Source organism: Cupressus sempervirens, chromosome 8 (assembly GCF_028749045.1).
Source record: "Cupressus sempervirens isolate cs-2001-9-10 chromosome 8, ASM2874904v1, whole genome shotgun sequence".
NCBI classification, from domain to species: Eukaryota; Viridiplantae; Streptophyta; class Pinopsida; order Cupressales; family Cupressaceae; genus Cupressus; species Cupressus sempervirens.
The window spans coordinates 720,464,448-720,480,691 of record NC_143125.1 but is presented as its reverse complement, the minus strand read 5'-3'; positions in this window follow the sequence as shown (position 1 = coordinate 720,480,691).

Here is a 16,244-nt window from a genome sequence, read left to right as displayed (position 1 = left end):
GCAAATTGACTCCTACTTCCCTGATAACCAAAAGAAGAGAACCCACCTTAGTAGGGTCTTACTCCATATCACTAGGAGTCATATAGAGAAGAAACCAGGAGAATAAAAACACCCCTATTGGAAGAGGTATATGAAACCACCAATAAACCATTGAATCCCACCAAGAGAGGGCAATAGAAAACCCCCAGCTCTGCAATGAAAGTTAGAAAGTGGCTAGCTAGCCAAAAATTCCATGTAAAACCCACCAAAGTCGCTAAAAAATATAGAGCTAAAAAGAGATAGGGACTCAATGAGTTAAGAGGGAGAAATATCCACCCCCAACCACCATTACTCACTATAAGAGAAGATTGTTGAGATCTATAAAGAAAATCTTGCAAAGAAGCAAGAGAAATAAGAGTTGAGACAAAGAAACATATACCTCAACTCCAAATGAGTACTAGACTAGAACCTCCTGCCCCACATGAAAATCAACAAAGAAGAGGAAATGACTTCACCCACCCTCCCCACTGTAGACACCTAAATTTGATTACACTATTTTAGTAATCCTATTTAGTTATCTAAAAAGGCATTATTAATTAAATTTCTATTTAATTAATACTTTGTCATCCCCTAGTTGATTAATTTAATTAATCATCTATAGTCCTAATTGATAAATCAAATAATCTATTATTTATCAATTAAATCCTATTCTTCTATCTAATTCCAAAAATCCCCATTTATTAAATAAATCTATTTGATAAATGAAATCCTCAAATTCAAAAACCCCTAACCTATCTCTAATCCTCCATTTAGCCTAATCCACCCCATCCACCCATACTAACCAAGCTTAGCCACTAACTCACCCACCCTCATTAATGCCATCCACTTGCACATCTCTAACATCCCTAATCTAATCCTAAACCGAAGCCTAATCCACCCCCTAATGTTGTCACATTCCTTAAATAAGTTTAAGACTTTCCTAATCCAAACCAAAGTCTCCCCTCAAAAAACCCAACCACTAAGTCATGAGTGCTCTTACAAAACATAAAGACTCTTACAAGCCTACTCATGACTCTTACACCCATCTTCCACACTCTTCCCTCTTCCACACTCATTCCTCTTACATCCCTCTTACATACTCAACCCCACTCATCATGACTTTAACCAACCCTTTACCCTACCCTCTCACACTCATTCTCCTTGTGACAAGTGTCACCTTCCCATTGGTGCTAAACAAGCACAATCCATGTGCTCCCCTTTGAGTGCATCTTAGCGCTCCTTAAGCCTTCATCCATCCTTGCATCTAAGCCCTCCATCTCTCTACCCCTTAGCCTATAAATTGAATCCCATCCCAAGCCATTTCATCAACAATCTTTGAGCTAAAGTTACCATGCTATTTTGAGAACCAAAGCCATCAATATTACCCTTATAATGCCAAATTGAGAGCTCACAAAGCTACCAATTTTCCATTACCCATCTCCATTGAAGCAGATTTTGAGCATCTTGAGCATACATCCACAACAAAAGGACACATCTACAGAATCAAGAAAGCATGGAGTGTTTTCTCTTGTGAGGTTTGCACTTCTTGTTTGCTTTCTTTGTCTAAGCATATATGTGAATTTAGTTTTTGGTTTGTGAATGTTTACTTTATTTGTTAATGTTCTTTGCATACTAATTCTTGTTCTACATTTTGGCACGCCCGGTAGGACCCCACTATGGGTCATTTAATCATCTATTTTCATCTATATGTTATTTCTTCTAACCATCTAATGTGTTTTGTTGTTTGAGTGTGTTGTGAGGGTGTTTTGCTTGTTTTTGCAGGTTAAAGAACGCACTTAGGAAGAAGAAATACCATCTAAAAAAAAAAAAAAAAATTGCATTTTTCAACTTTTTTGGTGCAGTTTTGGCGTCTGCAACCTGTTCTGTCTGTGAAAATCCACGTCTGCAAAAATCGACGTCTGCGCAAATCGACATCTGCGAAAATCTGCGTCTGCAAAAATCGACATCTGTGAAAATCCGCGTCTGCAAAAATCGTCGTCTGCGAAAATCCGCATCTGCGCAAATCGGTGTCTCTACTTGTCACCTGTGTTCTGTGCTGCAAATCTGTTTTGTCCTATTCGAATACTAGCGTCTCTGTATTTCAGAATCTTCATATTTTGGCATCTCTGTATTTCAGCGTCTTTGTATTTTGACAGACCATTTTAAGCATTTTTACGCGTAGAAAAAACAACAAAAAAAGTTAAATTTTTTTTTCCCATAGTTAAGCTCTCATTTTTTGAAGATTTTGGCTAACTAACTAAATTGCTTTTTTTTTGTCTTATTGTAGGTTGGAGCACATATGGAACCACTAACCATGTTTCTTGCAGGTTTTCATGTTGCTAAAAAAAATGAACTTGAATGTTTAACCATTTGTCTTTGAATGCATGTTGCTAAAAAAATGAACTTGAATGGTTAAACAAATTTTCCATTGAATGAATGTTGCTCAAAACACACTCTTGAATGTCATGGATTAAAATCAACTTTCCTTGGAATGCATGCTTAAAACAACAAATCCAATCTTGAATGCCAAGGATCAATTAACCATTGCAATATCAAACACTTCATTTGGAGCTTCTAAAATTGAATAAAACAAATCTCTTTTCCACATGCAATCTAGGTAAAGTTTGATTTTTGGACATGTAAGAAACTTTGTTAAGTTAAAATACAAATTTACAAAAATCAATTTGAGTAGTTCCTTGGACTCACCTCTTTTCTAATCACCCATCAAATATTAACCATTGGTTGCAATCTCAGTGCCATTTATGGGGATGGGTCTACTTGAAAAAGGTGTTAAATGTTCCACAATCTAACTCACTCACTTGGTCTTTGAACGTTTGCTTTAACTTTAGCAAAATTCTTAAATGGCCAAAACTCTAGATTAAATCGATCACACTTCAAGTTTGGGCACTAAAATTGAACAACAACTGACGTGGAGAGCCTCCGGGTGCGCGCTTGAAATCAAATCTCACACACTTTTGTTTTGGGCTTAAAACAAACTCACACTCAATCTTGAATGCCTTAAAGAAAATTAATCGATACTTGACGTGGAGGGCCTCCGGGCGCGCGAGTTTTCTTTTGTTGACCCTAACTCTTCTTATTGTTTGCATTCTTCGATCGATTTACTTTTGTTGGCGCTTCAAGTTGGAATTGAACATTGTCTCTTAAACATGAGTGCTTGCAAAGTCTAGATTAGCACACATAAGAGTCAGTTGATAAAAGAACAAGCGTGTTTTTTAGCCCAAGGTCATCCTAGTCTTCTCTCCCCTTGTCGTCTTTCGAGGCCATCTTGGGTGCATAAGATTAGGATCCAAAATCTTGTTTCTTTTTAGGAGGCCTGCTTGGGGATTTCATCACCCCTTGGACGACCTCAACTCCAGCATTCCAATAGAGTATAAGAATCAGGAGGTGAATCGAAAGACACCTCTCTTGGGATCAAGATTTTTTCATTCGGGCTAAGCCTCAAGGAACTTTATACCCTTGAGAAGTGAAAGAGGAGAAGTGGGTTACCGCTCCTCTCGGCTGTGTGACATCCTTTTGGTCTCATCTAAGAATTTGGGCCTCACGTACCTTGCGTATATTGAGGACTCCCTAGCTAAACCAATTGTCTGCCTTGCAGAAAACCATCAGGGATGTTAATGTGTTTGGAGTGACCGATCGAAACATTTATAGAACATACACACTCCTTAGTGCAAGTATCACATTCTGAGAACCACAAACTTCTATCTGGGTGTTCCTATCTATTGCTTGTTTTTATTTTACTTGTTGAATGAATGTTTGCCAAACTTGGTCAATCCTAGCTTAGGGCACACTTAGCGTAGTCACTGCCTATTTTAGAAGATTGAACAAGTTGAAGAAAAACAACTGAGATTTTTTCCAAAGCCAAGAAAATTCAAGAATTTATGTCGGAACAACCCAAACCCAAATAGAAGTTTCACAAGGTCAAACTCAAGCCATCTCTAGCATACCAAGAACTTTTAGCCAAGAGAAAAGAAATAACACCAAGCCCACGAATTGCCAAACTCCACAAAGTAGAGGACAAAGCTACCGACGAAACACTTCAAGAGGCCTGGTTAGAGCGCACCATCAAATTTAGCCAACATCCAGGAGTTAATCCTACTTATGCCTTACCAACTAGGCATGATTTCTATGATTAGACACCCTTGTTTCTCCACATCTTCTTGGATAAGCTTCACTTTAGAGTCATCTTTGTAGAAAAGCCAGCCATCTTAGGTTATCCCCTTAAGTATTATTAGCTCATCCATCTCATTTAGAATTAAACCATCTAGCCAGCAATCCAAAATCTGCACATCTAAGCTTTCAAAATTGTTGTCACCTTGCTAAAAGTTTGCCATTCCTAAAATCTTCCAAATCCACCAATCTCACCAAGGTTATCCCTTTGACAGAGCTTTGTCTAGGGTAATCTAGCTTTGTCACTTGTTATCCCTCATCACCTTGAGCTAAAGGTTGGGATCTGCAAGTGGTCAATCTCGTGTTCTTCCTAAAGGATCATCAGTCTATCCTTAAGTTGACACAATCACCACCAAGCTTGCACATAGGAAAGCAGACCTTGTGTGCTTTGACAACATATCTTTGAAGTTAGAATCCCCAACCCAATCCTCCTTAGGTTTTGTCATATAGCTTTACCTCAACCTAGGAAATCATTTGCATAGAAAAGCCTTCCCCCTTTTGCATCTCATCCCTAGGAGCATTTTTCATGCCACCCGTCACTCGCTTAGCCAAGAAGAAAGAAAAAATGGAGCCCTATCATTTGGATCGAACAGCCTCACCCCCCTTGAGCACTTAGCCATCCTTCAGCCCAGAGCAAGCTATGCCATCACCTACTGACATTGAAGCTTTCATGAACCAACCAGGAAATGCAGTATTGGTAAATGCCATTATAGACAAAAACAAAGAGACAATCATGGCTAATTTTTGAAGGGACAATGTAGGAACCTTTGACTTTGGAAGACCCCCTCCATTATCAGATCCATCTCACCCATTTTTTGGGCAGCTGCCACCACCCATAGGCTCTTATGATCAAAATTATCCTCAATATATTCCAAAAGAAGAGCCTCCAGCCAATCCATATGACCCAACAGACCCAAACATACCATCATCCACCCAAGTTGAAATCTCCATGCTGCAAGCCAACCCAGCCACCACCACTCCATCCTTGGTTCATACCTCTCCACTCCAAACCCCCTTTACTCAAAATACCTCACCGTTCACCCCCTTCACTATTGATGTTGCTCGCCAACCCAGCCTTCCAAATCCACCCATCTCCCAAATCAGTGCTAGCATCTTTGGCCAACCTCAGCAATATACAACAGGGATGCCACCCATGGGCCAAGTAATCAACCTTTCATCGCCCCCAGCTTGTTCACCATAGCCCAAAGTACAATCCCATCATTTCCATTAAGTCTTGGGAGCTCAATACCACCAGCCACAAATCCACAAGCTACTACCTTCACTCCACAAAGCTATCAAAACCCACAAGCTACTGCCAATCTTCTACCAAGCTCCCAAGTGACCCCAGCTCCCACCACCACTCTACCAAGCTTCCAAATCCAGCCACAAAGCTATCAAACCCCATCAGTTCCATTCCCAAGCTTTCAATTCCCACCACCTCCACCACCAACTAATCCATTACCTCCAATTACCAACTACTTTTCAATGCCACTTCTAGGAGGTAATCCACCACCCCAGCCAACCACCAATTATTTGCAGATACCATCCCAAATGGGGGCACAACCCACATATATTGGTCAAACCCCACAAGCCCTCTAATCCTTTCCCCAAGCCTCACAACCATCTTATACCTTACCTCCACAAAGCAATCCATTTATCCCACAGCCAGCTTATGTTCCTCAATCCCAACCTCAAATCCCATATCAACAACAAGCCTCGTAGCACATGCAGCAATATGCGCCACCTCCCCCTCAACAACCCGTCATCCACCATGCAGCTGCCCAAACAATGTACAATCCCTATCAGCAAATCCCTCACAGTCATCCATATTCAGTGGCCCCATCCAGCACATACCTACCTCAAGGCACTCCTACATTGAGGGCACCCCAACCATCACCTATCAATTCAGAGTGGGAGCAAATGAAGACAGCTCTGAAAGCCATCCAAGAAGGGAATGATCCAAAGACATTCAAGTTTGAGAATGTGTGTCCTTACCCATTTGGCAGAGCCATTACCATGACACCATTTCCCAAACACTTTGAGGTACCTAAATTTGACAAATTCAGAGGAAAAGGAGACCCTGTCACACATATCAAATAATTTTACATGCATTTCCAGGACGTGGCATACAATGATGTCTTCCTCTTGCGCCTTTTTCCCAAAAGCTTGGCTGGACCAACTCTTGAATGGTCTTATAGAATCCCCTATGGCACAATTAAAAACTTTGCTGAATTATCTGAGGCATTTGTAGCCCAATATGCCCATCTTGTTGAAGCAGAGCTATCAATAGTTGATCTTGTCCACACCAAGCAAAAAGGCGGAGAAAGCCTTGCCGAATACCTGCAAAGATGGCAAACCCTTACCACCCGTATCCTGCACCTTGCTAGAACGCCATGTGGTGAAAATGTTTATTGATAATGCACATCCCAGCTTGGCCCACCACATGACCATGAACTGTTTGCAGACCTATAAGGATATCAAAGAAAAAGGAATGATCCTTGAGCAAGGACTCATCAAAGATGGTGTGGGAAAGATTTACAAAGAGGCCAACCAAAATCAATCACATTCCAATGACAAGTCTAGGTATTGGAACAAAAACAAGCATGTTGCAACAGATGGGGTTACTGACACCAGACATGTGAATATCGTTGGTCCTTCTCAAAACCAGTCTAACCCACCATATCAAACAAACAACCAACAAGCTATCAATTACCAACAAAGAAATAACCAAAGCTATCAAAACCACAATACAAGACCCAACTTTCAAGGGTCTAACAATCAAGCTAATGCCATCAATGTAGCTGCAGGGCAAAAGCCCAGATTCCAACCTGCACCTAGAAACTATACACCCCTTGGTGATCCATTGGATGTTATTTTTGAGAAATTGGCTAAGGAAAACCTCATCAAATTTCCTCCTACCCAGCAAATTGATCCAAGCCAACCCAAAGCTGCATGGTACAAGGACAATGAGTATTGCAAGTTCCATAGGGTAAACGGTCACACCACCCTCAGATGCATGAAACTGAAAGACTATGTGCAAGACCTCATTGATCGGAAGGAAATCACTGTTGGTGCCCGAACCTCTCCCAATGCAGGCTTACAGATTTATCAAAATGCTTTTCCTCCACACAACAACCAAAATCCTGGAAAAGCACCTATCCAAAACAACACCAACAACCGCCAGCCAAACCAACAGCATGGGAAGAACAATGACCACACTTCATCCTATATAGACTATGGTAGCCTTATAGGTTGTATATCTAAGAAAGAGCATTCTATCAATGTTATCAATATCCGAGGACCAGACAATGAGTGTGCGGTCACCACTCGAAGAGCGCAATTTAACATCGCAGGCCCACCAGCTTCATCAGCACCATCAGCTCCATCAAAAAGCCGGTACAATATCTTGCAACACCTTGGGAACATGCCAGCCCAAATATCCATTTTAGACCTTCTCCACACTAGTCCTATGTACAAAGACATCCTTGACAGTGCTCTCATAGAATCCCATGTCCCTTCTGATATCAATGCTACTGATTTTCGTAATCTTTTTGGACACCTTTCATCCTCATGTGCCCTATCTTTCAAACCCACTGACATACCCGCGGTTGAGCCAAATCACACCCTTCCGCTTCGCATAGCCATCATGGTATCCAATTTTTTTGTGAAAAGAGTAATGATAGATAATGGATCAGCCTTGAACATTTGCACCCTAAAATTCATAAAACAAGCTGGGTATACTGAGGCAGATATGATCAGTGAGGTTATCACCATCAAAGCTTATGACAACTTGGAAAGGACCACAGAAGGAACTATTTTGCTACCAATCAAGGTTGGGCCGGTCATCCAAGAGACAGTTTGCCATGTTGTTGATCTAAACCTACCATTTAACATCCTCCTCGGTCGTCGATGGATTCATGCTATGAAGGTCGTTCCATCCACCTACCATCAGTGCATCAAATTTTTGCATCAGGGCACTGAGGTAACCATCCATGCAGATCCAGAACCCTTTGCTTACTGTAATGCGATTGAAGCTTCATATACAAACCATTGCCCTGGAATAGACATCAGCACAGCCATCGCCAACTCATCCCACACTTGTAATGATGCAGAAACCATCCTTGCATCCACCCTATCTACTGTAAAGATCAACAACAAAGGTTGTGGAGAATATAGTCTATCAGATGCATTTGTTGTCGGAGCAATCCCACTTGATCCACATACCCATGGACGGCCAACATATCACAAAGCTAAGGAGATTCCACCTCTTCGATACAAAGAGTTTGGCCCGACCACCTTTGTGTCCTCAAAAACCCCTCTTCATGAGGAGCTCACTCCAGATATCAATAATTGGCTACATAAGGATGCACCTCCAAGAAATCAAGCACGCCTTGATCACTTCAGCCAGAAGTATCCCCAACAACATAAGCTCATCACTGAAAAATGGAACTATCAAGGAGGTGGACTAGGATTAGAATAAAGGGGCATGCAATTTCCCATCGAAGCACATAATTGGGAAATAAAGTCAGGTCTTGGCTTTGGCATACCCACAAATGGGGGCACCAATGAGAACGGTCACGCTTTTTCGAACATCCACCATGACCTTGTCAAAATCAAAGACATTCCTGAGGAAGTTGAAAAGAGAGCCTACGACGATATCCCAGACCAAATCTTCCTAGGAGACTCTGTTCTCCGAGAACTATCCATCCATCTCATTGACCTACCACTTGCTCATCCACAACTCATAGATTGGGACCAACCAAGTGTCATACATATTGATGAGTTCGCATCAGGGGAAGCGCTTCTAAGATTCATGGGAGCTAAAACTCCTCATAAGAAGACAAAGCCAGATTCTGCCTACATCTACAAGCTAGATCCCAAGGGGTATTTTGGAGAAAATCCCCAACCTAGTTTCGATACACCCAAAACTAGAACTAAGGTAAATCTGGGACTAGCTAAGGCAGCAAAGAGAACTCCTCAGCAAGAAAATCCAGAGCCACAGGCAGAACATGAGGATTTAGTATTGCCTCCTCAAGATAATCGACCAGAGGTGTCTTCTATTCTAATAGAGGATACTAGAGAAGTCAACATTGGTTCTTCAGAGATCCCTAGAATTGTTCACATTGCTGCATCCCTATCACAAGACCAAGTTGACCTCCTCTTTGAGGTTTTATGAGAGAACATTGGCCGATTTGCATGGTCATATCAGGACATGCCAGGACTTGATCCAAAGCTTGTAGCTCATCATCTTGCAGTCGATCCAAAGATCAAGCCCGTCAAACAAAAGCTTAGAAAAATGCACCCCAAGGTGGCATTACTAGTCAAAGCTGAACTAGAAAGAATGTTAGCTGCTAAGGTTATCCAACCTATTGACTACTCAGAATGGATCTCCAACATGGTCCCTGTCACGAAGCCTTCCGGTGACATCAGAATCTGCATTGATTTTAGAGATCTTAACAAAGCTTTTCCAAAGGATGATTTTCCCTTGCCCAACATAGATATGATTGTAGATCTTACAGCTGGACATGAAATTCTGTCCCTTATGGATGGATTTTCTGGGTATAATCAAATCAAGATTGCAGAAGAGGACCAGCATAAGACAACATTCACTATCCCTTGGGGAACCTTTTGCTACACCATGATGCCTTTTGGCCTAAAGAATGCTGGGGCTACCTATCAAAGAGCTATGACAACCATTTTCCATGATCTTATCCATAGCATTTTGGAAGATTATGTGGATGATATCCTAGTCAAATCTCACACCTTCATGGATCATCTTGCTGACCTAGAAAAAGTCTTTGATAGGTTGGCCCAATATCATCTCATGCTAAATCCCAAGAAGTGTGTCTTTGGGGTCACATCTGGCAAGCTTCTAGGCTTCATAGTTTCTAAACGAGGTATAGAGATCGACCCCAAAAAGGTCAAGGCTATCTTAGACATGCCTCCTCCCCAGACACTGTGACAGCTTCGCTCTCTTTAGGGAAAACATCAATCTGTCCGGCGCTTCATCTCCCAACTTGCAGATAAGTGTACACCATTTTCACACTTGCTAAAGAAGAATGAGAACTTCAAGTGGGATCTTTTATGTCAACGCAGCTTTGATCAGCTCAAGCAGTATCTCACCAATCCCCCTATCTTGGTTCCACCAGTTCCTGGTCGTCCCTTGATCTTGTATATATCAGCAACACCTACTGCTCTAGGGGCACTTCTAGCACAACATGATGATTATAGCAGAGAGAGAGCCATCTACTATATTAGTAGAACCCTAGTTGGTTATGAACTCAATTACACTCCTATGGAAAAAGCTTGTTTAGCAGTTGTTTTCTCAACTCAAAAGCTTCGCCACTACATGCTAAGTCATACCATCCAACTAGTCTCTAAGATTGATCCTCTCAAGTATATGCTCTCTATAATAGCACTCACAGGTCGGCTAGCAAAATGGGTTATGCTACTAAGTGAGTTTGACATCCAGTATGTGGACAGAAAGGCAATCAAAGGGCAAGCTATAGCAGATCACCTAGCTGATGCACCTCTAGTAGATGCATATCCTTTGCTCACAGAATTCCCAGATGAGCATATCTGCCTAATTGAAGAACAACCCCCATGGAAGATTTATTTTGATGGCTCATACACCTCTCATGGATCAGGGGCAGGGATATTATTAGTTACACCTCAAGGAGATTACATTCCAAAAGCCTTCAAGCTACAATTCCCTAGCACCAACAATATAGCAGAATATGAGGCTCTTGTAGCAGGATTAAAGATAGCTGCAGAATGGAATATCACTAAGTTACAAGTCTTTGGTGATTCCCAACTCATCATCAAACAAGTCTTAAATGAATATCAAACCAAAGATGAAAAGCTATTACCCTACAAAGAGCTAGTTGATCAGCTGACCCAGCATTTTACAAAGCTTCAGTTTACACAAGTGCCTCGAATGCAAAACAAGGCAACAGATGCCATGGCCACTATCGGCTTGCTCTTGGAAATTCCCCAAGAAGCTATGCAGTATGAGTTTTTAGTTGAGCAGTTCCTCACACCTGCCTATGCGAATGAGGATTCAAACTGTGTTTGTATCTTGGTTGGTCCCCAATCCCCTTGGTACCATGAAATTCACGCTTACCTTAACGATGGTATCATATCCCCTCACCTCACACATACCCAACGCCAGAACCTCATCCGAAAATCATCCCGCTATGTTATCATAGCCAATACCCTATATCGTCGAGGTTATCACGATACTCTCTCTCGATGTTTAGATGAAAATGAGGCCACGATGGCATTAAAAGAAGTACATTTCAGACTTTGCGGTGCCCACACGAGTGGTATTGTCCTAGCACGAAAAATCCTTAGAGCAGGCTACTATTGGCCTACCATTGAAGAAGACTCTTGTGACTTTGTCAGAAAGTGTCTCCCATGTTAGCAGCATGCAAATCTTGTGCACGCTCCAGCACAGGATCTACAACCTATTGCACCACCTTGGCCTTTTGCTTGTTGGGGCCTTGATCTAGTTGGAACTATCACACCTCTCTCATTTGATGGACATAAATGGATAATAACAGCTACAGACTATTTCACTAAGTGGGTGGAAGCAGTCCCCCTAGTCTCAGCTACAGGAGTTCAAGTCTCCAAGTTCATCTTGTACCACATTGTTTTCCGCTTCGGCATCCCATCCACCATCTTCACTGACCACGGAGGTAACTTTGAAAATCTCAACATGGAAGAATTATGCACTTCCCTCCGCATCCATCACCCCTTTTCTAGCCCATATTTCCCACAAGGTAACGGCCAGGCAGAGGCGACTAATAAAACCCTCCTCAAAATCCTAAAGAAAGTTGTCAATGATTCCGGCCGTGATTGGCACCTTCAAATAAATCCGGCTCTATGGGCCTATCGAACTTCCTTCTATACATCCACAGGCACAACTCCATACTCCCTAGTCTATGGTGTCAAAGCGGTATTACCTATAGAAGTTGAACTTCCCTCACTACACATATCTTTGCTAGGGAAAATCTCAGATGAAGAATACAAAGTAGCTCGACTCACCTAGCTAGATCTCTTAGACGAGAAGAGACAACAAGCCTATGACCATCTCATGGTCTACCAAACTCGTCTCAAAAGGAATTTCAACAAGAAGGTACTCCCACGACACTATCAGCCAGGTGATATGGTCCTCAAAGAAAATATGAAAGTCCAAGCAGATCGAGAAAAGAAAGGCAAGTTTGAACCTACATGGCTTGGTCCTTATGTGGTTACTGCCTCCTTTGGCTCCGAAGCGTATCAATTATCTACACCAGAAGGAGAACTCTTGAATGATCCCACTAACATCATTCATCTCAAGAAGTTCTATGCTTGAAGATCCTTGGTATACCCAGCTTTTGAAAAATACAAAAAAAAAATAGTAAAGAGAAATAAGTGTCCACTGGTGAAAACTTGGCAATTCAAGCGCCTTGGATAGGTACCTTGGTGAAAACTTGGTAATTCAGGTGCCTTGTGTGCTAAAGACTAATCCATTATCTATCACTATCCTATCCCTCATCCATCCACCCACCATCCCATAAAACACCTGCTTGTTCCCTTGGTGTTCCAATCAAATATCCAAAATCTGATGGAGCTTGTCAATACCTCCTGTACAGCTTGTGAATCTTGTACCAAAGCTTGTATTATACCTTGTAAATCTTGTACCATACCTTGTATATATTCAAATCTTTTCCAAAGCTTGTACCATATTCCAGCTTGTAAATAATCTTGTATCCTCGCCTGTATCCTATCACATGCACACACAGAATCCCATTTTCCTTAAGCTTTTCACAAACCATCTACCTATCCACCTATCAACTATTATAGACATCCCATCCTTCACAAAAATTTCCATCTCACAAAAAACCAAAACATGAACAAACTTGTACATTTGTAACATATCTTAGTCTGTTAGCTTGTACATCCTCTTTAGCTTAGTATCATTGTATCTATCCGACTTTTGTGTTAGTTCATCCTTGGTCAACATCTTGCACACATCGCACACCTTGGTTAGATATTCCAATGCATCCTTTAGCTAGATCTCCTGTCACCAAAGTGTTATCCTTCTTAGTTCAGCTTGCCAGACGCATCACTCATCTAGATCCATCAGCTTAGGTGCTCTCTGATAGATCCTTGCAGGATATAGCTTTCCTCATGTCTGATCTTGGTCCGTTAGTACCTCATCCTACCCATCTCGTTGGCAAACAGTTCTCTTTTAGATTTTTGCTTTCTTTTGATTTGGGATCTTCCCTTTTGGGTCTTGAAATATCTTTTCCAAGCAATTTCCTTGTTCCCTCCTCAAGGTTGCCACGATCTTCCATATCATGGTATGCTGTGAATGGGGCAATTAGAGAGTAAGGTCTTGATCAGGTCTTTTTCTTGTTTTCTTTTTCTGCTTGTGGGTTACCTAGTGTCATTTCCACGCTGCTTCCTCTGGGATTCATGTGTGATACTGGGGCAATCCTTGCGTGTTTGTTTCGAGTCAGTTTGTCAGTCCTCTGGACCGTTGGTGAAAAGGCCTTGATGTTCTTGGTAACCTTGGCAATTAACCAATAGTCCTATAGAAAATCTAGTGCTCAACTACATGGTGGTACTTCTCTTTGAAGTATCCCCCCGCTCAAAAAGCTTCAATGGATTCCCTTCATCTCCATTATCCCCCATCCATATCCTACATCTGTCGCTCCTACCCCAGCTTATGCATCAGTATCTCTTTGAATCACTCCTCACACTTAGCTTTAGGGATCCACAATCCTAGTCTTAGGGATCCACCAATCAAATCAATCCACTAAGCCTCATCTTTCGAGATCCACAATCCTAGTCCTAGGGACCTCCAAAACCCATCTTCCGCCAATCTGACTCTTTGAAATCCTATTGCATCAGCTTTATCATTCTATCATCCATCTCCCTACCATGGATTCCTTTTTATAGCGCTCCACTCCTCCATCCCCCCCCCCCAATCCTGGAAAGTCTTAAGCTTGCTTTACTATTGTGCCTCTGATTTCCCTTTATCATTCTCCCGTAGTGAGAGTTTGAGCTAATTCAGCCCCTTCTCTTCGCCAACCTGCGTCTCAGCTCGTCTCAATTTCTTGTACTTTTCAAGAAGTCATTGAGCCTCATTTCTCTCCTCGTCGCCTTCTTGAGGGGGCATCATCTAAGTCTAGTCTCTCCACTTCTTATCCGAGACTGGGGCAACCTTGTTGCTAAAACAACTTCCTCGTGTCGTCTTCATTCAAACTTCTTTGAAATAGTGTTGTCTTAACACTATGTCAAAGAGGGGCAAAATGTAGACACCTAAATTTGATTACACTATTTTAGTAATCCTATTTAGTTATCTAAAAAGGCATTATTAATTAAATTTCTATTTAATTAATACTTTGTCATCCCCTAGTTGATTAATTTAATTAATCATCTATAGTCCTAATTGATAAATCAAATAATCTATTATTTATCAATTAAATCCTATTCTTCTATCTAATTCCAAAAATCCCCATTTATTAAATTAATCTATTTGATAAATGAAATCCTCAAATTCAAAAACCCCTAACCTATCTCTAATCCTTCATTTAGCCTAATCCACCCCATCCACCCATACTAACCAAGCTTAGCCACTAACTCACCCACCCTCATTAATGCCATCCACTTGCACATCTCTAACATCCCTAATCTAATCCTAAACCGAAGCCTAATCCACCCCCTAATGTTGTCACATTCCTTAAACAAGTTTAAGACTTTCCTAATCCAAACCAAAGTCTCCCCTCAAAAAACCCAACCACTAAGTCATGAGTGCTCTTACAAAACATAAAGACTCTTACAAGCCCACTCATGACTCTTACACCCATCTTCCACACTCTTCCCTCTTCCACACTCATTCCTCTTACATCCCTCTTACATACTCAACCCCACTCATCATGACTTTAACCAACCCTTTACCCTACCCTCTCACACTCATCCTCCTTGTGACAAGTGTCACCTTCCCATTAGTGCTAAACAAGCACAATCCATGTGCTCCCCTTTGAGTGCATCTTAGCCCTCCTTAAGCCTTCATCCATCCTTGCATCTAAGCCCTCCATCTCTCTACCCCTTAGCCTATAAATTGAATCCCATCCCAAGCCATTTCATCAAAAATCTTTAAGCTAAAGTTACCATGCTATTTTGAGAACCAAAGCCATCAATATTACCCTTATAATGCCAAATTGAGAGCTCACAAAGCTACCAATTTGCCATTACCCATCTCCATTGAAGCAGCTTTTGAGCATCTTGAGAATACATCCACAGAAAAAGGACACATCTACAGAATCATGAAAGCATGGAGTGTTTTCTCTTGTGAGGTTTGCACTTCTTGTTTGCTTTCTTTGTCTAAGCATATATGTGAATTTAGTTTTTGGTTTGTGAATGTTTACTTTATTTGTTAATGTTCTTTGCATACTAATTCTTGTTCTAGACCCACAGCCTGCACAAAACCAATAGAACATATAGGATAAATACTACCACCAATAAAATGTAAAACCTAGTCATATTTTCACAAGGAAGAAGAGGAAATGACCCTAAGGTGGCAAGAAAAAAAGGTTCTAAAAAGTGGGGCCAACACTCAGCCACCAGATTCCCTAGATCCAACAACCCACATAGTAAGAGCAGAAAGCTAGAAGCGTAAAAAAAAGGCCCTCCTCCTACAATGTACTAGAAGGACACCAAAAAAGCTTTAGGAGGATAGAAATGGAACTCATCCTCCCAAACACCTATTTGTATGGAAAAAAAGGAGTACATACTCCACTTCTTCACACAAGCCAAGGCTCCAAACTCTGCCCCAATTCCAAGTTCACAACAACAACCCAAGGCAGAAGAAACTAAACCCTCGCAAAAAGCACTACTCTCTTAAGTGAAAGGGAACCTCTCTCCATAGACTTTAAGTATGTAAAAAAATAAATTGGCTTGAGTTTTTATTACAAAAATAATAATTAATTTTATCTTGCATTTAATGTTTTACATATTCCCATTTCAATATCATGTAGACCCATCTA